The sequence below is a fragment of the Geospiza fortis genome, unplaced genomic scaffold, assembly GCF_000277835.1.
Source record: "Geospiza fortis unplaced genomic scaffold, GeoFor_1.0 scaffold403, whole genome shotgun sequence".
In the NCBI taxonomy this organism is placed as follows: Eukaryota; Metazoa; Chordata; class Aves; order Passeriformes; family Thraupidae; genus Geospiza; species Geospiza fortis.
Window position 1 is genome coordinate 4,557,260 of NW_005054336.1, and position 27,526 is coordinate 4,584,785.

Here is a 27,526-nt window from a genome sequence, read left to right on the forward strand (position 1 = left end):
TGGTGACTTTTTCTAGTTCCTCAAAAGATATAACAGTGTAAATACTAGTGAAGTGAGGGGGGAACATTTTTTTTTATGACCTGTATGTTATATGCAGCATAGAAAAACCATTACTACACTCTAAGCAAAGGTATCAGGAAAGATGAAAAAACATGAAACCCCAAAATCTTTAAATCAGTTGCAAAACATACCTCTAGAATGAAGTTCACTAAAGCAGTACAATTTCAGCAGAAACTAAAGAACTGATTTAGGAAATCCTCTCCCCACACTGGAAAATGCCTTTCATCCACCAAGGACCTATGTCTGCTCACCTTGAGCTTCATAATCCTTTTGCATCTGCTAGGCACTAATTGATTTCATTGAGAGCAGGTGACTTAAATTAGCAAATTTAGCTCCAATTCATGACTAAATATGGAAATGCATATCAGAGGCAGTGACTGTTTTGTATGTGTTGTAATCTCCCCCTCCCTGTGGCACAGTAGATGCAAAAGGGAGATTGAGCTTTTTATCCTTTTCCTTTGTAATATGAGAGTCATAGAGGAGGGGAAGACCCTTGTGCTTTCCCCTTGCAGTCTGCCCCTTGCTCCAAGGGACCTTGCTCCAGAGCCTGCATGCAGTGTGTACAATACAGCAACTCCAAATTCCTGACTCACCACCTCCAAAGTGAGTGTAGGCAGCATTAGGATAGATCCATGTGATTGTGTGAACACTCAACAGCTGCTTTTTGTGCACTATTCCCAAACTCTGCCCACAGCACCCAGTGGGATAATGTGGATCACAGTATTGCCCTATGGTTGTACAGATGTAGCACCCATTGATTCTTCCTGCATCTTCTTATGACATTCATACTCATCACTGTTCAAATTGCATGATATGATGGGACCTGTTGTAATCTACTTCCCCTTTTCTATCTGTTTCCACTCTATAAACAATGTTGGACAGCCTCTGTTTGCCTTCCTAATAACATAATAAAGAAAACTAAAGTGTGAATATTCTTTTAACAACAGCAAGAAGATAATTTTATTTCACAGAATCATAGTATCAATTTCATAGCATCTGCTTCTTCTAATCTCATAGATCTGGCTGTAGGTGCACTTGTACAACCTTCAGGTGATACCAGAAACATCCATGGTTTTACCCTGGCTGCCCTCATTCTCTAATAAAAATATGTGATCTCTCAAAATCCCATGTGTATATAAATGACCCTTATAAATGCTGGTTTTAGGGAAGAGTTTCCCATGGTATTTCATATGCAATGTTCTTCAAGACTGGGGGACATTCCACCTTCCTGCTCTCCAAAGGATTGCCACATGCTAGACAATTGAGAAGGTATTGGTAAATAATCATGAACGCCCTTTTGTGCCAGCACTTTTCCTGACTTTTATTTATTTATTTGAAGAATATTACAGATACACTATCAAGGAATGACAGACACTGTTCATCTGGTATTTTTCACATAAACAGAAAACATGACTTAAGGCTTTCTGATATATTCTATAAAATGGATTTCTTGAGCAGAATAATGTGTTATCTATGGGTATTTACCCATGAAAGTAGGGACTAAAATTCTGATTAGACATGTATCTTTTCCAATATATTTCTATCAGTGCACTGATTTGGCAAATATTTAGACCCAAAGGTCAGGGCTCTTCATAAGTTCCATTGATTTGAAAGTTGAATGTCTGCCCAAGATTAAACACAAATACAAATGCTTTCCTGAATCAATTTATTTAAGTCTGTATGTAAGTGCTCTGTTGAATCAGGGCCTAAAGTCAGCAACATATCAGGAAAGATAATGAGTTTGGGCCAAATATGTGTATTAACAGCCAAAACATACAATGAGACAAGGAGCATAATTATTACTTGAATTTGAACCAAGATCCCTAAGTGTATAAGTTAACCAGATCTTTAAATTTCATTTCTTTTGAAGCTCTTAGCCTAAATCTAAAGGGTGAGACAGGTGACATTTACCTTTGCACACTGGGATGGCCCTTCCTTGTCTTCTGCTCTGCATCTGGATCTGCTTCCCAGAGAAGTCTCAATATTAGCAGGAAAGACAGTGCCTGCTTGAGTTTATCTTGCTAGGATGGTACAGGAGATACACCTAAACTCCAGAGCTGGGAAGGGCTCTGGACCCCGCAAGCTCGGGGTTGAAATCTTTTGTTTTCAGCAGTGTCTTCAAACAGAAGTTTATTTTGAGTTTCTGTATAAAGCAAGTAGAATGTCATCCTAACAAACACAGGAGATTATGAATCTGGCAGAGCACAATGTAGATCAAAATGGTTTTAATCATTACTCCCTGTTTTAATTACTACTTGACACATTATCTCTATTGTCCTTCTACAAGTCTGTCTTTTGAATGAAATATTAAAGGCGAGTTACAGCTGAAAATATATGCAGTCTAGAAAGAAAATGGCTTTGAACTATTTGAAATGATTTATTGTCCACATTTCTTTATGAATATTTATTTGCCATAGTGAAAGCAATTCAATAAAGAGAAAGCATGAGGACCAGTTAACTGAACATTTGCATACTCTAACAGTTTAAAAAAGGGAAAGAAAAATAGTATGCTGCATTAGAATGGTGTTAATGTTTGGTTTTCCTGTTTCCTGTAGTTCATTAATATGCAAGATTCAGATCCTGAAGAGGAGATACAAAAATAGCCTACAAATAAGTGTCCCCAGCCTTTATATATTCCCATTCAGAAGGAAATAAACATGTTTGTAGAGGGATTTTCAAGGCCAGGGTGGAGACTATGATTTTGTTTCCATACTGCTTCAGGTAGCTGGCTGTAAGTCTTGCTTTTTGCAGCAATCGTACATAATCAGAGTCCTCATCTTGCCAGGACCAGAGGTCCCTCATTCCCTGGCACTCCTCAGAGGAGCAGCTGGCTATCAAAACAAGACATGAGCACACTGATTATTGTAATGTTTAAGCATGGCTTTGTGCACCAAACTCAAGACCACACACAGTGATGCTTCTTTTCTTTGATCCTCAGTGGAGGAACAGAGTTTTTCATGGTATGCACTCTCATTCCTCCCTGCCTGAATTAATTTCATCCACCAAAATGCTGTATGTGTTAGACTTGGAATGAACTTTGTTCCTCAGAGCTTCTTAGTGATATTCTGATACCCAGTCACAGATGGGGCCTTGACAGATTTTTTTGTACTGATTTTCATGATTCCTTTTCTCTTCTTCATCTTTTTTTTTTTTTAATCAGGGTTGTTGCTGCTAGAGAATTCACATGCAAATGGAGATGTTGACTGGCACTGTTTCACAAGCAAGCTTGGTTGGTTGTTTTAGAACTGATAAACTGAATAGTATATCAAGGAGTATTTGGAAAAGGATAATTCTAATATACAATAGTTCTTGAGAAGGATAGTTATAGTGGTAAAACACAGACAAATGTATTCTGTATTTTGGACAAATACAGAATTCTCTATGCATCAATATTCCATTCTTCTGAATAAGAATGATAATAATACTATTTATTTATACTAATAATTATCATTATTATCTCCCTAAAAGCTAGTGTGAGGCTAAATCATTAATATTTTCAAATTATTTCATAGTCCTTAACTAGAATTTACCCTCAGAGTACTAAATATAATAATTTTCTCTGTATGTCTATTTCATTTTCCTTTGGAAAAAAACACACTCAATGTTTTGTTCTCTTTACATTTGTCTATGTTAAACATTTTAAAATTCCAGCTGTTGGTCTTTTCTAGAAGTTAATAACAGGAAAGTTTGACATTATTGTATTTATTGCTTATTGCTTCCTCTTTTGTCATAGTCTTTTACCCCCACATAGATATCACAATATCATTATCACCTGGGAGCTTGTTACTGCATGTACAAATAGAGAAATTGAGACCTACACTTGCTGATTATTTCCTTGCCTGGATTTGGTGTTGACAAGTAACCACACATTGCTTCTCTGAAGTCAGAGCTCTCTTGATGTACCACTTTAAGTGAATTTTGTGTTCAGGGAGTTTAAGTTGCACACAGTTAGATGCTACCTCATAGTACATGCTTGGATATATTTGTAGGTATCTCAAATGTTTTCTTTCTTCTGCAGTTTACCAGGTTCTGCATTTATTGGCAAATGTGGATCAGTTACTCACAACTGAAGATACCCAGATCCATTTCCTCTAGCTGTTATCTGTTGGATAGCTGGACTCTAATGGCTGAAATCTACATCTACCAACATAAAAGCCACATGATAAGACACTGGTATCTTGTGGTTCCAATCAGCCTCCTGGTATTATAGCAGTACTTTTATTTAACTGTGTTTCTCCTGAGTTCAGCGTGCTCAGCCTCACTGGCTGTTTTGCATAGCATCTGCACTGTATATTGTGATAATTGAAAACTCAATACAGCCTGGAGGCAGCAGCACAACAGGACAGGAGCGGGCTGGGGCATAACTCAGAAGAATAAGGCAGACAGGCAGCAGCAAGCAGGGCTGAGCCAGCCCCAGCGCATTTCCAGCAGCAGTCGAGCTGGGTCAGGCATCCAGCAGCTGGGGTCCCGTGGCATGTGGCAGCTCTGGGAGCAGCAAACGCCCCGTGCAGTGCCTGGGATGTCCCTCCATCTGCCATCGTGGGGCTGTCATCTGGGAGCACAGACCATAGGCAGAGTCCGAGGCTCACCTGGAAAATCACAGGGACAGTTCAAAACCAGATTCACAGCCATGCACTCCACTGACAGCTCCCATTCTGCACAAGCCCTTCCCAGGTTGTTCCTGTTCCTAAAATGTCATCTAGGCATTAACAGAGAATAGATCAGATTTTTTTTCTAGTGTTTCAGAAGAGTAACATATATCAACAAGTGTCACTTGCTATTTGAATGCTCATAATTAGAATTAAAACAAATTACTTAAATTAAATTACTGGAGTAAGCCACAGTATTTCTTCCTATTAGCCTATGTAGAAAGAAAAATGCCTGGAGTGTGAAAAGGAGCAAAGAAGAAATTATGGAAAAACAACATGTGGCACAGAGAAGATAAATATTTCTTGCTTGTCCTCTTGACTCTATCTATGAAGATTTTGTCCAACAACCTCAGCCAAAACTATTTAGTGAGTGATTTGTGTGTCTTGCTGATAAAAGGCCCAGTTGTCTCAGGGGCAGCTTTGCAGGGTTTCCAGGAAGCAGACAAGTGGGTCTCTGCAGTGGGAGTCACGAGCTTTTCGTGTCAGTAGCACACCTGAGCTGATGGGAGGGCTCAAAGGAGTTGGATGTGGCCCTACCTTGTAGCTGCACCCCCAGAAAGTTGTTGATATTAGATTGTCTCCAAAGACTGAAGATCAACAGCTTTCCATGAGTCATTTGGCGAGGAAGGAAGGCAGGTGGACTAGTCCAGGAAACTTGGGCTGTAGGGCTGTAAAATTGAGAGAGGTTGAAACATTCCACCCATTGAGGTTCTCCCTTAAAAGTATATTTGTATAAGAGATTAAACCACTCAGTATGTCTTTATAAACACACTTAAACCCCCCCTGAGGAACAGATCCCACTGGTTCCTGCCCTCCCTGGCATTCTGGCCTTGCCCTCCCTTCTGCCCCAGTTTGCCAGCCCCAGCAGTTCAGCTCCCAGCCCGTGCCCAAAGCCAGGGGAACGCGCTGCCCAGCCCCTGCGGGACACCCACCCCCTGTCACAGAGCTTCACCCAGCACGGGCCCTGTGCCACCTCCTATCCCCAGGCTCTGCAAACACCTCTGAGGCACAGCTACAGTGGGCGGGAGTGGGAATCTGGGCATGTGTTCATGTCTTCATCTCCAAACTTTCTGCTCCAAGCGCAGCCTTTTAGGGCTCTATTAGATCTCTGCATTAGGGGTGCGATTATGTATATTTCCTGCTCATGGCATTGGGTTAGTTAAACATTATTTCTAAAGTTCTTTTAAATTCTCTGGCAGTGGCATCTATTATTTTCCTCTGACTCTTCTCTTACCTTTTTGTTCTTCTATTTAGTATAAGGAGTCATCAGTGGTGAACTGATTATAAGAAACCAATTTCATCATCAGTTCAGTAGGAGGACATATGTCTTAAATCATCTAAGATAAATACTTTTAATTAAGCAAATGTCCTACTCAATTCACTGTGGACAATCCCATCATAATGGATATTACCTCTGCATGCTAAATCTTAATCTTCATCAGTACTGAATGCACAATGCAAAACTATTATAAAAAAAGTAGGCTTACTGTAATATTGCCATTTTGAAGCTGCCAGCTTTTATATTCATTAATATGATGACAACAGACTACTGGCTAACAAATTTTACTACAGATCCGAATTTTTATCAGATACATATATGAGATCAAATCTATGCTAGCATATTATTTGCAGTTTATATTAAAAAGTTAAACTGGGATTATTATAAACTCTCTTTGGATTACTTAATAAAAGAAAATTAAAGTTAAAATGGAATGAGATTCCCTGGAAGTACTTTAAAAGGCTGCAACAGCAGTAAAGTCAGCAGGCACCACGCAGCACAAGGAGGTATTTACTGAGCAGAAGATGAATGTCTCTTCACTGAGAGTCTAATGGTTTTACTTTTTATGGATTTGAGAGAGAGAGAGAGGGGAGAAAGCAAGAAAAACTCCAAGCTAATGCTTTCCTAATCTAAGACATCATATCTGATCAAAGCTTTCAAATTCTGATGTAAACTGACTTCTTGCTCTTGTGACCAAAATCTCCTGTCTTTTTTCCCCTCCCTCCATCTGTTCAAGCTTGGATTTGGAAGTCCCTTCTCCAAAGGAAGAAAGCCTGATCCCTATTGCTTCAGTTGTGGTGTTGAAACGTATTAATATTTCTCTGGCAGATACCCTGACCCTGGTGCCCTTGAACATGCTCAAAAAAACACAGGGTATTCCTGAGCCTTTGTCCCTGAGAGGATTAACAGGGTTGCCCTGGAGCCAGCCTGAAGGTGTTTAATAGGTAATAGGGGTGGGCTTCACAGCTGACTTCAAGCTTTGCCTCAGGCCACCCCTGTTCAGCAGCACAGATGCAGCCATTGAAATAAGGGGGTAAAACATGGCTCTGTCTATGAGTTAGAGCGTGAATCCTCAGAATCTGGTGGAGGATATGTTCAAATATATCCTTCACCCACCAGGTCAGGCCTCCCAATGGAGGGTTCAGGGACTGGAGATCCCTGCTGCTTCTGCCACTGACTTTTCCTCTGGCCTAGAGAGTTATTACTTAAGCTGTCTCTCCCTCTCTTTCTTTCCTCTCCTGTGGCTTGTAAATTGTCTGAAGGAGAGACTGCAGCACTCTGGGGTTTTGCTGTGCTTAGCCAAGTAGGTCCCGGTCTCAGTTGGGTCCTGTGGCTATATCACGATAAAAGTAAATAAATAGATAAGAGTGGTAACAACAGTTATCTTTTTGTGTGTAAACAATAGGATCTTAATGGAGGAGAAGCCTATTCTCTGAGTTTTTTTATCTGCAAGTTAAGGTCTCTCTTTCCTCACTCAGCTGGAGAAGATACTGCTTTTGTAAATCAGACAAAACTTATCATGTAAAGTGGAACACATCTTTGATTATACTGAATACTATCCCGTCTGTAATTTACCCTTGCTGCTCCAAAGGACACCACATGATTAAGCTAAGAAATGATAGATTGAACATCATGTGTCAGGATGGTAAAAGACTTTTCCTATGTAAATAAGAAACAATCATAAAAAACAGTGCAAATACACAAGAAAGTGTTTTAACATATTATAAACAAGCCACCCCACTGTTGCCTTATATTTCATTGTTGCTTGTATTGTATTCCTTGCTCAGATTGCTGTGGATACTTCTCCTGCAGCCTGCAACATTTATTTTTAAAAACCTACGATTTTTTAATGATGTGAGTATCCTTCCTCCATAAGTTCATATGTACTGTTACCTGCTCAGTCTGTCATCTTTTCTGCATTTCCCTGGGTGAGTCCAGGTCCTCCCAGTGACATTTCTCAAATTGTAGATCTGTGCAGTGCATTCTCCCAGAGTTGTTAAATGCATTTCTACTTTACTTAATGACAGTGTTTAGCAATACCAGCCATCACTCACTATCTGGTATACACCAGGTACTCTGCACAGGGGCAGAGGGGGCATTATCCCAACTCTACAGACCAGAGAAACAAGGTATGGCATTTGGCAGCAATTAGCCCAGAACATGCTGCAGAACACCCAAATGGGAGAAGGACCAACACACCTTTAGCTCACATTTTATTCTTTAGTGTGTTCCTGCTTTTGTTTCCTCCAATATTCCCAGTTGCACTGTGCCCTCCTAACAGGAATTCAGAGAATGAACACAGTAGATCCAATGCTTTTGCAATAACACATTCAGATACTGCATCAATAAATGTGCATACTTTCCTAATTTTGAAGTGTGACTTTGCTATTGTGTATGGTGCTTAGTAACTTCTAGCATGTTTCTGATGATTTCTGGGTCTGCTGCCAGTAACATGATACATTCCTAGCCAAATTAGCATGTGATATTTTGTGGTCGTACTCCAGTGGTAAGGTCGGTTTGCTGTTTCCATATAGATGTATTTTTGACAGGAAGAGCAATTCTATAAGCCCAGGATGAAAAGCCCATCCATTGAATTGATACCACATTACCATGGCAACAATATAATGCTAATGAAATTGTGACTGTTGAACCTGTTTTATGGAACTCTACAAAATGGGCTTCATAAAATGAGAAATCTTGTTGATTTGTAAACGTTTCAAAGTATGATGAAAACCTGAGAAACACATGTGCTGTGACTTACTAATCATGTTATCACCCTCATTTAAGATAATACATTGCTCTTTGTATGAGGAATAGTGCTCTCAAAAAATAAAATTATATGGTAAATCTCTGTTTATCCAGTTTTTAACATGAACCATAGAAAGACTTGCTCACCTCTGTGCCCTGGTTCACTGGTTCAGTTGGCATAGGCATGTATTGAGTCATGCAGTTTTTGCTGCTTATTTGATCTCTCTCAAAATCTGTAAAATTTACAGCTGCAATAAACACCTTTCTGTAAGAAAAGTGTGGCTTAGTTTATATAAAATTATTCCACAAAAACATATCCTTTTAGATTGAACTCTTCACTTCCCACCTCCCTTCTTTTTGTCCATTTGGCAGTTTAGTGTCCTGTAGACTCCCAGCAAGGAGGAGAGAGCCAGCCCAGCTCCCATGCCTCAGGACAGCAGCGCTTGCTGAAGGCAGGCTTTGATAGTGGGCCTGCATTTAAACAAAAAATGCTGAGCACTTGAATTTCCTGGTCATTTATGTCTCTGGACAGGCTTCTGGGGAGGTGCCTCACCTCTAAGCATCTGGAGCTTCCACACCAAGGTTTCCACAGCAGGATTTAATTTTTACATCTATTATAACAGATAATAGGTAATATTCCTCTTTGTTTTCACCTTGGGAATAACAGTGTGTCTCACCCTATGCAGTCCATCTCCTAATTTGCCAGGTAAATCAGAAGAGAAAAGCAGGTGTGCCAGCAAGCATTGAGCTCAGTGTGCATTCACCATGTGGTGTTGTCTAGGTATTTAGTAGAGACAACAGGGGGAACACTGCTCATTTCAGTCAAGTCCTGATCTACATGGCACAGAAGTCAGCAGAAATCTTCACAAACATTAGATTTAATAGGCTTTACATCAGGGCTTTAAAGGGCTGTTTCTGAAAGCTCCATGTTTGATCCTATTTGGAAAAGGAAGCCTTGTCTAACATTTCATTATTTCCATGGTTTTTGCGAAAGCAACACACCAAATTTCTGACTTGATGGAAATATAATGTAATGTAATTTCCCTTAATATATATTTTGCACTGGCTGACAGTTTTATTAAGCAGAAGCAATAATCATCATTATTCAGTGTAATAACCATCTCATTAAAAATGGTCTAATTTTCCCTAATTTTAATTTACCTCTCAGACTAAGCTGTTCTAAAATTACTGAGGTGCCTACAGTTCAGTTTCATAAGACTTCAGCAGAAACATAAGTCTTCAGAAAGCAAATGCTGACTTATTGCTACTAAAATAGTGATATGCCAGACCTTTGTGAGAGAAAAGGAAGTACAGAAAATTCAGGTTAGGAAATTGCTATATCACTTTTTATTTCCTTACTGTCTTGTAAGTAGCACTTTCTGCACGCATTTTTCACAATGATAAATGGCACAGTTGCCTTCAAGCCTTGCATGCACTATCCTTTAATAAAGGACCTGGCTAAGGGTCACACCAGAGAGTCCTGCTAAGGGGGAGCTGACAAGCAGAAATATTTCTTGGAGCGACAGAGAAGGAGATGAAGACACTGATCAAGTTTCATTATCGTCCAATGAAAATAGCATGTAAACTGTGACATCCAGGCAGATTATATATGTCAGGCAAGCAGATGTGAGCAGAAAAATGTAGATGCTAAACCTTACCTAATAGGCTTACTCTGTGGATTATTCTCAATGAGCAAGGCTATATTAAGTGTGGCCTTGTATGTAGCTATAGTTAACATACAGGATATAAGAAACAAGCATTCATAAGTGAAGCTGGGGACATCCCCAGCTGTGCTGAAGTTAATGCTCTTTGATACACTTTGGAGCATCCTAAAAGCACTTTGAGTGTCATGTATTTCCACAGACATCATAAACAGCATTAGGGCATTTATACAGCTTCAGTTCCAAGATTTCAAAGGGCATTCTGTTTTCTCTAAAAATGTGCTCCAAAAATTCTATACTCAAACAGCACTTGTGCATGCAAACTGATACAGCAGCTTAGCTACTTGATTTGGTTGTGCCAGTTCTGAAAACACATTTGATCAAAAGCATTTTGTTGCAATCACAGGGATAAGTAACCTCATATGAACAAGAAAGCACTTTGCAGGTTATATTATAAAACAGACAAATTTTCTAAAGGTTTGTTTATCATCAGATGTAATTCTGTGCAGTTCCGAGTCATAAAAGGTAACTTTTTTTGTTTGCTGGGGGCTTTCTAATGTTCCCCTAAAATAACAGAAATGGTAGTCTCTTATGTGGAAGCACTCTACTTATGAAATCTCTTCTCTTTGAAATTCAGAGCCTTTTCCAGCTGTAGTATTCTTTGCTCAGCTACAAGAACACAAAGTACAGCAGTGAAAAGCATTACACTATTATCCCAAGATAATTTGATCGTCTGTAAATGTATTTTCCTGCCTGTGGTTCCAGACATTATGCTCTCATTTGAAGTAATGATTTGCAGTTATTTATACAATTCAAGTTAGCCCACATTGGTTTCACCCCGAACATTTTACCTGCATGGTACAAACATGGCTTATTTGTGGATTGTGGAAGCTAGACTAGATGGGTGATTTTTGCAAGGCACACTCCATCAGTGGATGCCTACTGCAGCCAGCCAGCTCCTGCAGGAAGTGCTGCAGTGACTCACCAGCGGCTGCCTCCTGCCCACGTCAGTGTTACCACAGCCATACATCTGCAGGAGCCTGCTGGACATCTTGCATTCTAACTTCTGACATAAAACCATAGCTCTGGTCTGATGTGGTCAGTAAATACAGCATGGCACCTTCCAGAAGTACTTACCCTGCTTTCCTCTTTTGGCTTCTGTGTGGGGTGTGAAAATTCACCTTAAATTCCTCTTGCATTTCTGGAGTTTACCATGGCGTTCTCCCAAAGCTGGAAATGAATGGTCCAGTTGTTTCACTCCTGATGCACCCACATTTCAGCATTACACAGTTTGTTTGTAGAATTTGCAATGTTAGTGAGGGTGGACACAAGGCTTTGGTTTTGCATGGGCTCAGAATTCACCTCCCTTACTGTCACCTGGGAGCCTGTGCTGGGAGCAGCTTTACATAGGGGACAGTAATTTACTGCTGGCTCGTAACTGGTCAGCAATGGATGGAGCACTCTGTGGTGCTGGCAAGAACAAAGTCTCAATTGAATCCCTGGGGATCCTCCTCTGGGTGCCCAGGGTAATTCAGAGGAGCCATGCACTGGTAACATCCACTGAGCTGCCTGCTCTCTGTGGGCATCAAAATGCTCAGCAACACAAAAGACATAAAATTGTCTTTTTTCACTGTCATACATTCCTGAGTATCATCACAGTTCATATCTGATATGGGAAAAATACTAATGTCAAGGGAGTGAATTACAGAAAGGTGCAGTTCTGACTTTGGTCAGTCAGCAGCCAGGCCAGGAGCTTCCACCTCTGCCTTCCTGCTTCTCTTGTCCTCAGCTAGAATGGCCCCCAGAGGGTGTCTTAGTTACAGTGAAAGTTACAGTCCAAATAAAGCAAAGGGGGACAGTAAATATTCAGAAATTATTGGGTCTCTCCTCTCCCATCTGTTCATAGTATCTTGGATACTCTTGTGATAATTCAGTCCGTTTCTTAAAAAAAAAGTTTAAAAAACCCAAACAAATATGTAAAATACTACTTCTGTTTTGCTGAAAATCTTTAAAGTATTTTATTTTGAGAGAAAAATTAATATCAACATTTCTTTCTAGGACAGTGTCATTTAAGAACAGCAGCACTTTAAAAAGTGCAAGAATCCCAGTTTACCATCCTGATGTCAGTTTATGATAACATTTATAACATTAATATAATGGATTATGACCTTTCTTGGCTTGTCTGACTGACAGTTATTCATATATAACACAGTACTTATCACCTTGGTCCTTCCATAATAATAATCCCTTCAGTTTTCTGAGCTGTGTCATCAAAACACGGCCTCATAAGTGTTGATCTCATGTCTGGGAGAGTAGCACTAGGAGCTCATTTTGAGCTTTATGTCACCTAAAATCTAGAGGGAAATTGAAGACCAATTGCAGAAAAATACCCTGTCTCTAACTTTATCACACAGTTTGCATAATGGCCCTTATGATTTTAAATGATTTACTGAGTCCTGTCAAAATGCTGTGTCTTTGTGGGGTGGAAGTTACTGAAGTTCAGAAATGCCATTATTCTGTACAACTGGAGTGATCTTGAGGAAATACACAATAGATGGTGTGCTACAATTACTTACCTTGACCTTCTTTTTTTTTTTTTTCTTTAATCTCCTCAGGATAGACAGAATAAAATATATTTTCTTCAATATTTAGAGTGAAAATTTGCTGCGCAATTTGTACCCACTTTCCTGATAAACATTTTTACTAAACATGGTGTCAAGATACTCTTTTTAGATTAGAAGTTTCACATGAATCATACATAAACAGTGAAAGAGGAAAGTGAAAATGTATGCTTCCAAGAATTGACCCCTTAGCAAATACTAATGATGTTTGTGTGGATAAGGGGCCACTCAGAAACCCTCGATTGGACACCAAGGTCTGCCATAGCCCTGCTCTATAACAGTGTTCCTTCCCTGTTTGCGCTGGGCCTCCCAGGCTGCTCGCTGGGCACCAAGACATTCCCGACCATCCTCTGCGCATGGCACTGAGGCTGGGGCTGTTCCTGTGGCAAGCAAAAGATGTTCATGCCTCATGGTCAGGTCTGCTACAACAAGCTGATCATCCAACTCTATCCACACAAACCTGGCAATTGTGTGAAACACCACACACCAGCAAAGCAGGAGTGGGAGCAGGATGCACAGAGATGACTCCTACATCCCCTGAAATGTGGCAGACTGTGAGTGCAGCCACAACAGCATGTGGTCTTTACATAGTGCAGACCTTCTCATGCATGTAAGGATCCTTCAAACAATAAATATTTAAAAGAAACATTATGTCTTTAAGCCGGCTGAACAATTCTGTATGCCTGAAAGCCACACAGAGCTAGGACATTCCCAGTGGGGCTCTGCTTCCACAGCCAGGCAGGCCTGCCTCTCTGGGAGGGCTGAGGCTCTCCAGCCCCCAGTGTTTCCCTGGGGCTGTGCACCACTGCCATTCTGGCACAAACATCCCATCTACAGCTATGTCCAGCTCAGGCAAGGACAAGCTCATAGCACTGCCAGGCAACCCTGGCCCATATCTGTGACTACTGATACCTCTGCCTTCTCCCCACTATTTTGTCAAGAATGTGACATGCTAACTTTTTTGTTCCTAATTAATATTTTTTAAAATAAACTAGCACCATGACAAGGCAGCTGCATGCAAGGCAGGAGTAATGCTGTTCTGTGGGCAGAACAGAGGTGCTCTGGTGCTCAGCTGTCACCTTCTAAAGCTGCCTTCAACATGCTGAAGGAAAATGGTTTGTCAGCGACATCCTGGGCTGGCTTTTCAGGCTAGGTGCTGATGAGCAGCCATTTCTGTCCCTGGGCCTGGTGATTAGTTTTATTCAGCTGAGAGACAAGTACTTGGACATTTGTCACTGTTTCTTTGAAAAATGTGTGCATGTTTTCTTGGGCTATCAAATGGGACATATGGAAGCTGGATTCCATCTTTCATTAGATCTTGGAAATTGTGTCCTCCTGAGGCAATTAATTAGCATGATGTTCTTGGCTGCTAATGTTTGATTTCAGATTTCAGTGGCAACAGATTTGGCAACACAGACTTTGTGAGAATGGTCTAATGGTTTTGGTTATTAGCTGTGGCCTCCACACAGTTTTCTTCAACTCCTCAGCTTCTGCAGAGTTCCCTTAGGTATGCAGACAAGTCTCATGGTTTCTGTCTTAGCTCTCTCTCTCAAAATTAAATATAATAGCACTTTCCTGCTTCACAGGACAAGTGCAGGACAGATTGCATCTCAGCAGAAGCCAGGCAGGACTACTGCAATCCTCTGCCACCCCAGCTCCATAATGGAGAAGCTGCTCTGCAAAGCTTTTCTTTGATCCTTCCACAGTTTAAAACAAAATCATTTACAGTAGAAATTTGTTGCATGAACACATTTCTATTTGTTTACTTTCAGTTTGCCCACTGTAGATACCTGGAGGCTGTACACACCTTTATCTTTGGAAAGGACATCTGTGGAAAAAGGCTAAGTGAGCTGTTTGATGTAGGCTCGTAGGTAAGGTATAACCCCTCAGCTGGTGTGATCATTTCCAAACAATACTCTTCTGAAATCAACGTGAGATTCAGCAAAACCACACACTTCTGACCTATTAATACAATCCAGAGATATAATCTAGACTGTTTGCTTTGGTTTTATTAACTCAATTATATTCATAATCTTATATAATTATAACGATTCATGGCTAGAAAACAGTGTTAGTTAACAACTCAAAAAATGTTATGCCTCTCTCAAAGGGACACCCAAGCAAAATACAAAATATCTATCAAGTACAGTTATACAGTAGCTAACACATCCTCCATGAGGAAGAACACGTGCTTTTCTTTAGTATCCTCTACACAATAACAGAGGACTGAATTTTCCAGGGCAATGGAGAGGACAAGCCTATTTCAGAACACCAAAATGCAAGTGACATTTTATAGATGCATTTATTAGCACTGTTGCAAATGAGTTGTTGTGTATGTAGGATCTCACTTAAGTGGTCATTACTGTATGTGATTTGAACTCACAAAAGGCATTTCACAAATCTGTTTGAAACAGATGTGCTTCTACCCTGCATTTGAAATAAAATTAGTCCATTGTCTCAATTTAGATAACCTTTGCAGTCACCAATATACAATCAGACATAAAATCACACACTTTTTAAGCATGTATGAAAGGCATTAGACAGAAGAAAGGAAGATAAGAAGAATGTATCACTAAACAGTATCTGCAATGTTGGATATTCCTTCCAGATAGCTCATTCACATTTAAACGAAATGAGAAAATGCAACACAATAAATGTAGCATTTCCTGTTTCACTTGATGGAGCTGGGAGTTCTAATTCAAACACACTGAGATTGAACTTTGCTTTCATACCTGCCAGACAAACTTCCATTAATTAAAACCAACAAAAATACAAGCAGGATAGCTGAATAACTGAAGTTGAATTTATCCTATATATCCAATTTAATCATGGCATGCTTTTTTAAACTTTTTGCTACTACCCTTATTATCCCACGCCATCTTTTGCAGTGCTTTTTCAGCATCCCTTATTCCTCCCATCAATTCAAGATCCATTTCCACACACCCAGCATTCATCTCCACTGCTCTGGCTTTCAAGCTGTATCTTTTGCAGACCACCAGGAAGGAATTTGCAGAACACTGGCTGAAAGACACTTATTGTGTAACTAATAAGGAAGGTTGAAATACCATTAAAATTCTGACTTGTGCTTTAAAATGCCATGGAAGTCTGAGTTATGGCTCTGCCTTGAATCCCAGGTTGCACAATTGTGCTGAAGTGCTGCAGAGCGATCGTGGGCTGCCTGCAGCAGCTGAACCACACAGGCACTTTGGACCACTGCAGCTTTTTGCTCAGGCTCCTGATGGCTTTCCTGGGAGCTGATCACCATTAGGCTACACAAGAAAGCACCAAGATAAAAGCTTAAGCTCTGAACTACTCTGATAGTTGTACTTCAGCCCCTCACATACTGCTGTCTCTGAAGCCATAGGACCTCCCTTCCCGTTCAAATCCTTAGTTTTGGCCTCAAAGTTATACTTGCCCTGAAATTATTATCAGACGACATTAGCAAAGTAAAATGCCTAAAAAGTGAGTATTTTATCAATTGGTTTCAAAAATTGAGGAGAAAACATATATAATATTTCATACTCTTCTTTTAAATCACTGACTTGAAAGCATTTGGTGAGTGGGTATCATATCTATATGATGGGACCAAGAATTTCACTTGACACATGGTTGGCGTGGTGGAACCTTAAGACCTGCTGTATGGATGGGAGTGTAAGTTTGAAAATTAAGATCCAAAGAAGCTTGAGGAAAATCCTTATAATTAAAAATTGAAGAACATTGATTTACATTATTGACTGAAAATTGTAAATCTTTCATTTAACAGGAGAGCTGCTTTCTAATTTTTACACAAAAATTTTCAAAATCATTGGCTCTTTCCTGTATGGGTCTTAAAAATATATTTAACTGGATACAGCATAAATATTTTTTGCATGTTGATTATGGGGCTAAACTAAGCAATACCAGCATAAGAAAAAAAAATTTAAAAGCCATCTATTACAGTGGAATTGCTTACAGAGCCAACAGCAAGCCTAAAGGGAGCTGCCCTTATGACAAATGTCCATGCATGATGTAAACCTCCTTTTTGGTGATGGTGTAGTAATTTCCATTGCAAGTGGGTATTACATTTTTAATTGATTCCTAGCAGCAAAGTCTGTAACCTTCACTGATACGTGTCCATTTCACAAAGTTATTGACTTTTGACACATCTTGTTAGATGTTATGATGAGACGGATTTTTTTTTCACAGATTGATGTCTATTGATATTACATTAGTTCATCAAGGTTACAAATCACACTGCATTGCACTACATTTCACATTTTCTGTATCATGACAAGAGGTTTATAATATTCACTCTGGGACATATAAAGTGCCTTTCACCCATCCCTTGGATAAATAATTTAAGAAATTGTTGGGAAATCATACCTAATTAGTAGGATCTGCACTCAATAAGTGCCTTTTGATTTAAATTGTATTTGTATTTTGATAGCTATTGATTTTAGGAGTAGGAGAAATGAATAATACATTTTGCATTTCTCCACTGTTCACAGCAATAATCTGACAGAAATAATGGAGGAACACTGCTGGAAGAGGCCTCTTTGGGGACCTGCATGCCTTTCCCTAGAAAGCCCTTGGGACAGTTAAAGGCACTCCTGTGTGGAATGGCCTGATCCCCTTTTCTCCCATTGATTTGCTGCATAATCCTGGACAAATCACTCAGCCTCTCAGAGGCTCTCCTTTTCCATCAGCAAAATAGAAACAGAATGGCTCCTCATCAGTTCTCAGATGACCACAAGACACATGGAGAAAAGCAACAGACACATCCGAGCAGGCATTAAACACATCCTAACTGGCACTGCCACATGGAGCATGGAGCCAGCAAGTGTGGGCACAGGAGGGTCTGGTTCCCCACAGCAGGACCCAGGGTGTCCCCGTGGGGCTCTGAGAGAGCGTGGTGGAGCTGGGCAGCACACAAAGAGCACACCCTGCCAGCCTCCTTCTGCACTCAGTCCTGCCAGCAGGAACGTTCTGGTCGCTTTGGCTACTCGCTTTCCTGGGTGAATTGATACCAGACTAATTTGGTTTTCTTTGGATGCTAATCCCTCAGAGTGAGAAGAGGGAACAAGGTGAAGTTGTACCATGCAGATAAGCTGGGTAACAGGCTGGTATCTTCCCGAGGCAGTGCAGCTCGGCGTGCAGGTAGGGAAGGCTGCTTGCATGAATGGCCAGGGGTGAGGAACACAGACAGACAAAAACATCTCTGAGGCTGAAAACAAATCAGAATATATAGGTATTTACAAACACTGATTTCCAACACCCCAGCAGCTGTAACAAATGCAGACTTTATGAGATAACCATAATTATAGAAAAGCTTTATTTTTGGTTTGGTTTTTTTTCACCCAGTATGCCAGCTCTGATTTGAAAGGAAAACCATAGGCTCAACTGTGCAACACAATAAACCATGGCATCAAAGCAAGCATCAAAGTGGCCCCTTGGCTGCTGGCAAACAGTACAGTCATAAGAAAAGAGACAATGAAAATACAATAAGTAGAAATAGTGCTTTTTTCCCATAACATAAACACCATAGACATTCTTTTAATACAATGAGAAGCAGGATCCAATGTGACAGCTTTATATTTGCCAAGTATCATGGGAGGACTGTTAAATACATCCTCCCCAAACCAAGCCAAAGGAGCAGAACGAGCCAAGATGTTCTCGTCAGAACAAAGACATTCCTTTTCTTAGGTCTCAGACAGTTTGCAGGATTAATTTTGCTTTTTATTTATTTTAATCATCCCCATCTCAAGCTAGCTTCAGCAAGATATGCCAAAATATCTATTAGTGCCTGTCTATATAGGTACAGTCCATTGGCCCAAAATCACTTTACGGTCTTCAAAGAATGGAAATTATATTTAAGACTTTTTTTTTAATATATAACTTAAAAAAAATTTCTCAAGTAGACAACTGAGAGCCAGGACTGTGCAACTCTGAAGCAGAGGGGTTGCTGCCACATGGAGGAGCAGACAACTGTGTGTGTGTTTGAATCCTCAGCCTCTCACAGGGGCAGATTTAAATAATGCATAGTGGATTTCTTTGTGATGCTTTTCCTTCTTTCTTTTTTCAGTTAATATTTTACACCCTTTTAGAAGTATTACCTGTACATTAAGCCCTATATTCATACAATCATGAGGGACACGCAACTTTTCTGTCTTGCCCTTCTACTTTCAAGCAAATGTACAGAAATTGAGGCCTGACAACCCACAGCTGAGGTGCTCAGGAGCAAACAGCTGAAAGTATAAGAATGGGGCTGCTCAAATATATTTTTACCCTTCTCTGATTAAAGTTTCATCTGAAGAATTTTTGTGGGAGCCTTAGCCAGTAAAACAGCACCCATAATTTTTAGGTTCCCAAGCAGCAGGGGCACAGGGGAAAACAAGTATCAGACACACAATCTTTCCTCTTATGCCTGCTGTGCCCTCCCAGATGCAGTAATTCACCCTCTTCATATCTTTTCATAAGAGAAAAGTGATATTAATTATCCTGAAGTATTTTTAAAGAAGATGAATATTGGAGAAGTTCTTACTTATTTCACAAGACATTCTGTTTTCCATGTAAAATGTAATGATTTTCCAGTAAAATTAATGATTGTAATAAGTTTCATTTTAAGGCAGGTCCCTCCTGGGTAACCTCTCTAGTAAAGTCTGATTCCAGGTGAAGCCAATACTAGAACCATATTTGCTTTTATGAATGCTGAAATGGTCCATGAATCTCAAATAGTATTGCACCCTCTGTTTTATAAATATTTTATGTGTTTTTCTTCAGTAAATACATATATTTTGCTTTTTGAATCTCAGGGCCCCTTTTGAGCTGTGTGGCTCTTAGAATGTTAATAAAGAAGTAGCAACATGAAACTGAAAATAAACGCTTTTAACAAACAGGGAAAGTCTATATTTCACCAAGGAAAGTGTGGTTTAAAATAAAACAGACTCCTGCAATGTCTAAATCCTGCATATTTTCTGCAGAGCATGCCACAGCTATTGACATGCTGTTGGTTTTATATGTCCCAGGATGCATGAATTATTACTGTCATTTGACATTTTATATTCCTAGTTCCATAGCCTATAGCAACACTTACCGTCAGCTGTGGCAGACTATAGCAGACCTCTGGCAATGCCTCTTATTGATCAAGCACTGCTCACTGTTTGCCTGCTCAGTAATGCAAAGACATCCTAATTCTCTAAGACAGAAAACCCACAAGTTACTGCATTTGGGATTTCTAGTCCTTTCAAGAGACCCAAGACACGAAACACAGATTACAGATACCTTTTCCCTCACTGGGAGGCAAACTGAGTTATCTCACAAGCTTTAGGTACTACAAAAGAAAGCACATTGCGTGGTAATGCTGAAGAGAAAAGCAGGATGCTAATGAATGGTGCTAATATAACTGGTTATGAAAGGGACCTCAGGAGTGAGAGAGGTGTTCTGCTGAGAGTCAATGGAGTTGTGCTGCCAGCTTTATTAACTTCTTTAAAAAGGACCTAAACCAAGTAATACAGTGAAAAATTATGTCAAAGGTGCTATGATTTGAAAAAAGGTAAATTTTCCCAGCACTTACTTAGGTGAAATTCCCCCAAGTCAGCAAGAGCCTGAGTTAATGTAAATAATAAAATAGAAATTGCAGATCACAGGGCAGCAGAACATACCACAACAGACCATGTAAAGACCCAGTGCAGCCGGGACTGGTTTCTGGGCCTAGCAAACACACCCCCCAGCACCCTCTTGAGTCGAAGGAAAGATGACCTGCCCTTGGCATGGGACAAGTCCTGTCAGGTAATGCAGCTCACAACAGCTGCATATCAACCTCAGCCCCTGCCTCGAAGAGCTGGTTTATCACCTTCTCCCAGTCCACACTCTTCCCCCCTCTGACCCCTCTCTCCTCCTTCCAGGGAGCAGCATGGCTGCCCAGCACAGCCTCTGTATGGAGCGGCTCAGAGGGAACAGAGGCTGTGTCCACCTGCTGCCCAAGGGGCTCCTCAGTGAGTCACCTATGTGGGAGCATGATGGCCAAGCCCTGACAGGGCTAGGCTCCATCTCTGCACACCCTTCCTGCCCCAGCAAGTGCCCTGTGCAGGGGCAGCTCTGACCCACACCTGGGACTTCTGTCAAAGTTGTGACAAAGCCAAGGTAAGGGACAAGTTTAACTTGGCCAGCCTGAACCACCAGAGAATTTATGCAAGACCAGCTTGGCTTTTGCCAAGACTCACAGCTGCCCTTCCTCAGGGCGAAGTCCCTGGGCAGCATCCTGGCCCTCCACCCTGGGCCCTCCTCAGGTCACGGCTCGGGCCCCAGAGCCCACACATTCCCAGGCTAGCTGCTCACCGACCCAAACACTCCAGGAACGGCCCACCCACATTTGCTTGGCTAAGGATCAGCTTTGATGTGATGTTTCTGTGGTGAGTGTCCATCCCAGTATCCAATGGTACCCTGTCCCAGCTGGTTGTGAATCCCCATGTGGGGAGAGGGCCTGAGGGCCTTCCCTGGTTCTGGGGACCCATCGGACCCAACTCTCAGGGTGATCCAGATCTTGAGTCTGACCCCTGCAGCCTAACCCCATCAGATTGTGGCTTTGCTCCTCACTTTGGTTGCAGAGACAATGGCTGCAGCACCCTCCTGGCATGCTCTGCTGATCTTTAGGAAAGGGCTTTTCCTGAAGCTATTGCTTTTTGTCCCACATCTTTGAGCACAAGAGTAAGCCTGAAGCACGGCAAAGGGTTTTCTGCTTGCATTGCACCTTTCTGTTCATCCTCTCCCACTGTCTGATCCTTCTGCTTCCCTTGCCTGTCCCACCAGTGTTACTCTGACATGAGGAGCCTCCAGCATCTTTTTTCCCTCATTGAATCTCTTGGAAAGCATCATCAAGTCATGAACCATTTCCTCCAAACACTGACTGCATCTGCTGCCTTAGCACAATGATGGAGTTGCTTATCCAGTCCAAGCTTGCTACAATGAAAAGTCACACTTTTTCAATTCATCCTGTGAGTTTTTATGATCACTTGAAATACAGCAGCACAGCTCTGCACCTGTAACATCTTCAGAGCCACTTAACAGCACAGCCAGAGAGCACGACTCCAGTTGAGCTCAGCTGAACACAGAAGGTGACTTCTGATGCTGGAGCACTTCATCACTGGGGTAAGACAGGCTGGTGAGGCAGGCAGCATTTGACTTGCAAAGCCTCTTTCTTTGACATCCTAAGAGAGCAGCAGGGCTGCACGTGAGTTAAAACCCTTGCCAGCAAACAAAAACATTTTGCTTTGCCAAAATGTTACAGTGGTGATTTTGCTCCTGTCTTTTGAAGGCAAGATTGAATCGACAGATCCTGTCAGCTCCTCAGCCAGCTTGAAGAGAGCTGGTTAATGACAAACACCATTGGCATTCACAGTCCCACCTCCTTGAAGGCACAGTTCCTCTTTGGTTGACTTCTCCCAGGGAGAAACCAGTTTGCTGCCTCGCCCTTGGAAATGGCGGAAGATGCAAACTCCAGGCTATCTGCTTCTCTTCTCTGCTTCATGAGGCTCAGCCCACTGGCCTCACATTCCTGTGGTCAAATCTGGCAGAGCAAACATCTGGAACATGCAAACAAACCCCCAGATTCAGACACCTGCTCATAACAAGGACAGGGAGGGTGTTTGTGCTGCAGTTCATCATCACTAGGGTGGGAATTCCAAGCAGGACAGTCGGAGAGACTGCTACAGGTACTGGACAGGACATCCACAGAAGTGGCACAGACTGCAGGGCCAAAAGCAGCCCTTGGTGCCTCATGACAGTGCAATATGTATGCAGGTATTTAGGTTTAGAAATACACATCCACACACATACACACATGCTGAACTACACATTGTATGCATGTATGGGTGTACGTATAGGTGCACATGATGGTATCCTACATTTTCAGTGCATCATGTGCATCTGTGCAAAAAGATCACAACTCCTGTGGAGTTATCCTGTGGATAATTTATCAGCTGAAATGGGAATTTTACACCAGTCCAAATCCTTACTTTTTAATCTTTCAGTGTTTTTATGCAATTTGGGAAGGGTTTAATTTTGACTTATTGACACCAGTGCACTTTACTGAGTGAGAAACACTAATGCCTACCATGGTTTCCTCTGAACCCTCATATGAACAAGCAGAATTAATCCATTTATGCAAACACCAGATGTAGCAGTTTTAATAAAATCAAATGCCTTTAAATAAAATACTTCATATCATTTGATTTATTTGTAGTCTTGCCTCTAAGATTAAAAATACCTACTGTCCTCCCATGATCAATAATCCAATTTTTAAGGCGCTGTTACTTTCATTATAAACATATAAAAGCAATCCAAGCTACTAAAACCCTGTATACAGACACATTGTAAAAGCCAAACTACTTTTTACCCAGGAGGCAAAAAAAGAGACATAAACAGGTCTGAATTGTTGCAGACATAAATATTTTAGACAGACTAGAAAAACCTTTGGGAATTTGAGACTGTAATTAAGCCCCTTACCAGACCATTCAGTAAACCACACACAGCCTGAAGGACCCTGTGGTGGGACCCAGTTGTGGAGTAAGACATTGAAAGGGTGCAAAAGGCAGCACACCCACTTTGCCCAGGGGCTGTTCACCTGTCGCTAAACAGGTCACCAAGTCAAGAACGGCTTCATGGGTGTGCCAAAAGCATTTCCTGCTCCTGTGTGCAACATGGTGTGCTTCAGCTGACAGGAGAAAACAGAGAAGACATATTTCTCCTTTGTCTGCAGACAGCTGAGCTCTCTTCCTCTATTTCCACCTCTTTCTCTCCACCTCCTTCATCCTTCATCCAAGCTCTGTAAGCTCTTTGTTATTCCAGGCATTAAATCAATTTGTGTAAAACTATTACTGTTGTAGATGCTCTTTCTGTCTTCCTATTGCTCTGCAGGAAGTAGACTTAATGGTGACACCCTTACTAATGAAAGTTTATTTAAGAGCAGCTCAAACTCACTAAAAATTAGTAGCTTGATCCCACAGACCTGTACTCAAGCCTTCAGCCTCCAGCCTGGATTGATCACTGTGGTGTCCAAGAAAGTGCTCTTGGCAGACTCCACACTGTCTCGCACGCAACTTTACATACATTAGTTGCATTAAATAAATCATTATCACTGCACCAAACTACCTTCTGGCCTCATCACATGTTAAAGTTTCAGGACCTGCTTGGGACTACCCTGCATTGCTGATATCTGTTAAAGTGCCATCCCCAGAGTCTCCCTGAGCCAGACACTGCAGTCAGGCTCACTCAGCAACTTGGAAGCACAACAGTATTTCTAACATCCCAGAAACAATTACTGCATCATCTCTCTTTATGGCTTTCCTGGAATATTCTTTATGTTCTTTGGTTTGTACAAAGCACTGTATCTAGGATGTTAACTCTTCCTGCTCAGACCTGATGGGTTATTCCTGCTCAGTGAGGAATGCATGGACTTCCTCTTAAACATGACTTTAAAATTGCATTGATGATGAGGAAAGCAAAGCACAAATTGTGACCAGAGCTTTTATCAGATCTCTACTCTTTGTGTGAAGGTAGGTGATGTTTCTGATTACCAAAGGACAAGTGTACTGGTCTCTCCAAAGCACAAAATAAAGATTTACAGAAGATATGCTCTTAACTCTTGCCAACCCGAGTCCAGAATTCATTCTCAACTGGTTGGAAATGCCAAGCCAAACTCTTTCAAATCTTATCTTAACCTAGCTTTTTGTGAAGGCTGAATCTCAGTGACAGGTCTGCTTTTACTATCAGTAGTAGGACACAACTCCTCAGGTTGCTCTTTCACAAGGACACTATTAGTTTACTCCATATTGAAGTTTATTGGGCTTTGGCTTTTTATAAGGCAGCAGCAAGTAATTGCAAGGAACACGTGTTTTCATTGTCCCCATCTGTAAATCTGTAAGAGGGTACAATGAGAGCAGAGACAGTGTATAAACACCTTACAAAATAATCTTTGGCCTTTGATAAAGATGCATTGATTTGAGTCATCCGATTATCACAGAATCTTTATATGAAATCACTTTATATGAATGTATATTTTATTTTAAATACTTGGCTCCTGTAAATCAAAATCACTGCCTTTCTTTTTTCTGACAGTAGCAAAAAACATCAGCTAGCTCTCCTCTTAAGAAAAAAAAAATAAAGAGAGCCCAGTGTGTGGCCAGATAGGACATAACTTCATCTTTTGTCACGGTTTGGTAAACAGTAAACCTGCTGAGATTTAGCTGGGAACTGGTGCTTACTCATGCTCCTCGTAGACCTCGGGCCAGCTGAACGTGGATGAACACCAGAGACTGTGACCAGCAGCAGCTCATTAGGGCAGCCGTGGGCACATGAGCCCCACGCTCCCTGACTTTTCATTCCCTTGTCTCCTTCTGCTTCTCTCTCCTTTCTGCTTTTTCCCCATTTCCTCTCTTTGTCTGCTATTTCCAGTCATTCCTTTCTGCCCTGTTCCTCCTCTATCTTTTCTCTTTGCTCAGGTATTCTGTCCCTCTGCTCTGCTCCTTTCAGGAGAGGAGAAGTGGGAAATGCTGTAATTTAGTGCTGATTTCTTACCTAGCCAGGGATAAGCAGCAAAGAAGTAAGGAAACAACAGGTATTTTGTTTGAAAAAATGCCACAGGTCCTTTAGAACCCCGATTCAATCTCGCCAAGAAAATAAATCAATTGCAATTTTTAATAGGCATCAGATCACAACTCAAGGTACCACTCCTTAAATGCAATAATGAGTCAGCTCATTCTAGAAGTTGCCGCATACAGAAAACATTTTGCTAATTATTCATGAACAATTCTACACAATTAATCACAGCCATTATTTAGTGTGCTCTGTCACATCAACTTTGCAATTATTCAATCCCCTTGTTTTTACATATCTATTCAAACCCTGAAAAGAAAGACTTCTATTAACTTAAGCACATCTTTCTGAACTTTTTAAAATGCAGTAAACTCTTGGTTTTCTGCCTTAAGTCACACAAAGGACAAGGCAATAAGAGTTAAAAAGGGTTCTCACAAAAACATTAGAGAGACTATAATGCTACTTTCACGTTTTTGATATAAGATAGGGTTCTGCACCTAAAATTTAATGCACACAGAATAGTTGCAAGCACGATGGCATTTGGATAACAACATTTAGAGGCATAAAATTACAAGTGTACTGACATGTTTTTTGTGCTTCCTTATAGCACAGAAGCTGCTGCTCTTTGTCCCCCACATCCCTTGTGTCAGAAGCAGCACAATACTAATAAATCTTGAATACAATTTTGAGATTCATAGCAAGGGCTGCAACACCCAGGTGGAATTTATAAACGTCTTAAAATTGTTTCTGCGTCATGCTAGAGCACAGACACAGAAGGAAGGGTCTCTTTGCCCTGTTACTGGCCATTATAAATGAAAATAACTTCCTTCCTCTGCCTGGGATGTGATCCCTGGTACGTACAGCTCTATCTGGATGTGAAGGGGGCAGGTTCCCGCCTCTTGCTGAAGCAGCCCTGGGCAGAATTGCACGTTCCTTGTGACCAGCAGAGATGGGGCAGCCCTGCAATGCTTTCTTCTAGCTCACTTGAGCGACCAAAGATCTTTTTAGGACACTTACTGTAAGTATTTATGAGTATTTATGTAAGGTAAGGTAGCAGCAGGGCTTTAAAATCTGGCAGTGTCTAGAATTCACAGGCCTCAAATCTGCTACCCAACTAAGATTTGGGGTTAGATTTCTTTTTAGGCATTTACATAACCTCAGAAAGTGCTTTGCTCAGAGCTGTCAGTCAGAGACATTCCAGCATAATTTCTAAAACATTAGGGAGTTTCACACCCAATGTACAGCAATCTGTTTGAATCCAAAAACTAGAACACGCTGTAGTAAACAGTTTTTTTCCTGATCTCATTTCATGGAATTGGGCAGGAAAACTGAGGTATCAGAGGCTTGAATCCTGCCTGGAAGAACAGCGCAGGACAGGGAGGGTGCAGCATGGGTTTCAGTACTGGACTGTGACTCCTCAGCTCATCAGACCAATTCCCTCTACCTTTCCTCACCCACCTGGCAATCTGGTGTCCCCAGCTTTTCACTGAGCAGCAAGTTAACCCAGAGAACTGCAGGGATTTGTTTAATGCAACAAAAGCTTCTGTCTTGTGAATATCAGACTTAAGTCATTGTATGGATGTATCCTCTGGAAATCATACTGAGTCTCACAGAGCTTCAGAGTAGCTATTTGGAATCCATCAATAGAAAGACTGGAAGTTCCTAAAGAAAGAGGTCCTTAGCTGCAGTTTCTTTAACCAAGACCTCTCTCTTATGATTTCCAGTGAGTTCCTGCTCTCATATTCTAAAGGCAATACCAAATTTCTGGGTGAAAAAAAAAATCATTCAACTTTTAAGATTGTATTAGTCTAAATAATATAAATATTTACCGTAGAAAATAATTCCTGGCTTCCTCAGTTTCCTTCCATGGAAACCCTCTTACACCGCACGGTGTTTTATCCGTAAGCAGAGGAAATCCCAGGCCGAGAGCCGGGGCCC

At 41.1% G+C, this 27,526-nt stretch overlaps 1 long non-coding RNA gene across 2 annotated transcripts in view; it reads right to left on the minus strand.

Annotated features, from left to right (window-relative positions):
- Positions 1–1,355: 1,355 nt before the first annotated feature.
- Positions 1,356–27,526, minus strand: part of LOC115947985 — a 46,362-nt gene continuing 20,191 nt past the window's right edge. The window contains exons 4-6 of one of the 2 annotated variants that reach the window (XR_004081839.1): positions 11,535–11,627; positions 5,247–5,377; positions 1,356–4,649 (exon numbers count right to left, since the gene is read on the minus strand). This is a non-coding gene — a long non-coding RNA (uncharacterized LOC115947985). The remainder of the gene's footprint in view (positions 4,650–5,246; positions 5,378–11,534; positions 11,628–27,526) is intronic. The other variant, XR_004081840.1, reaches the window with a different exon arrangement.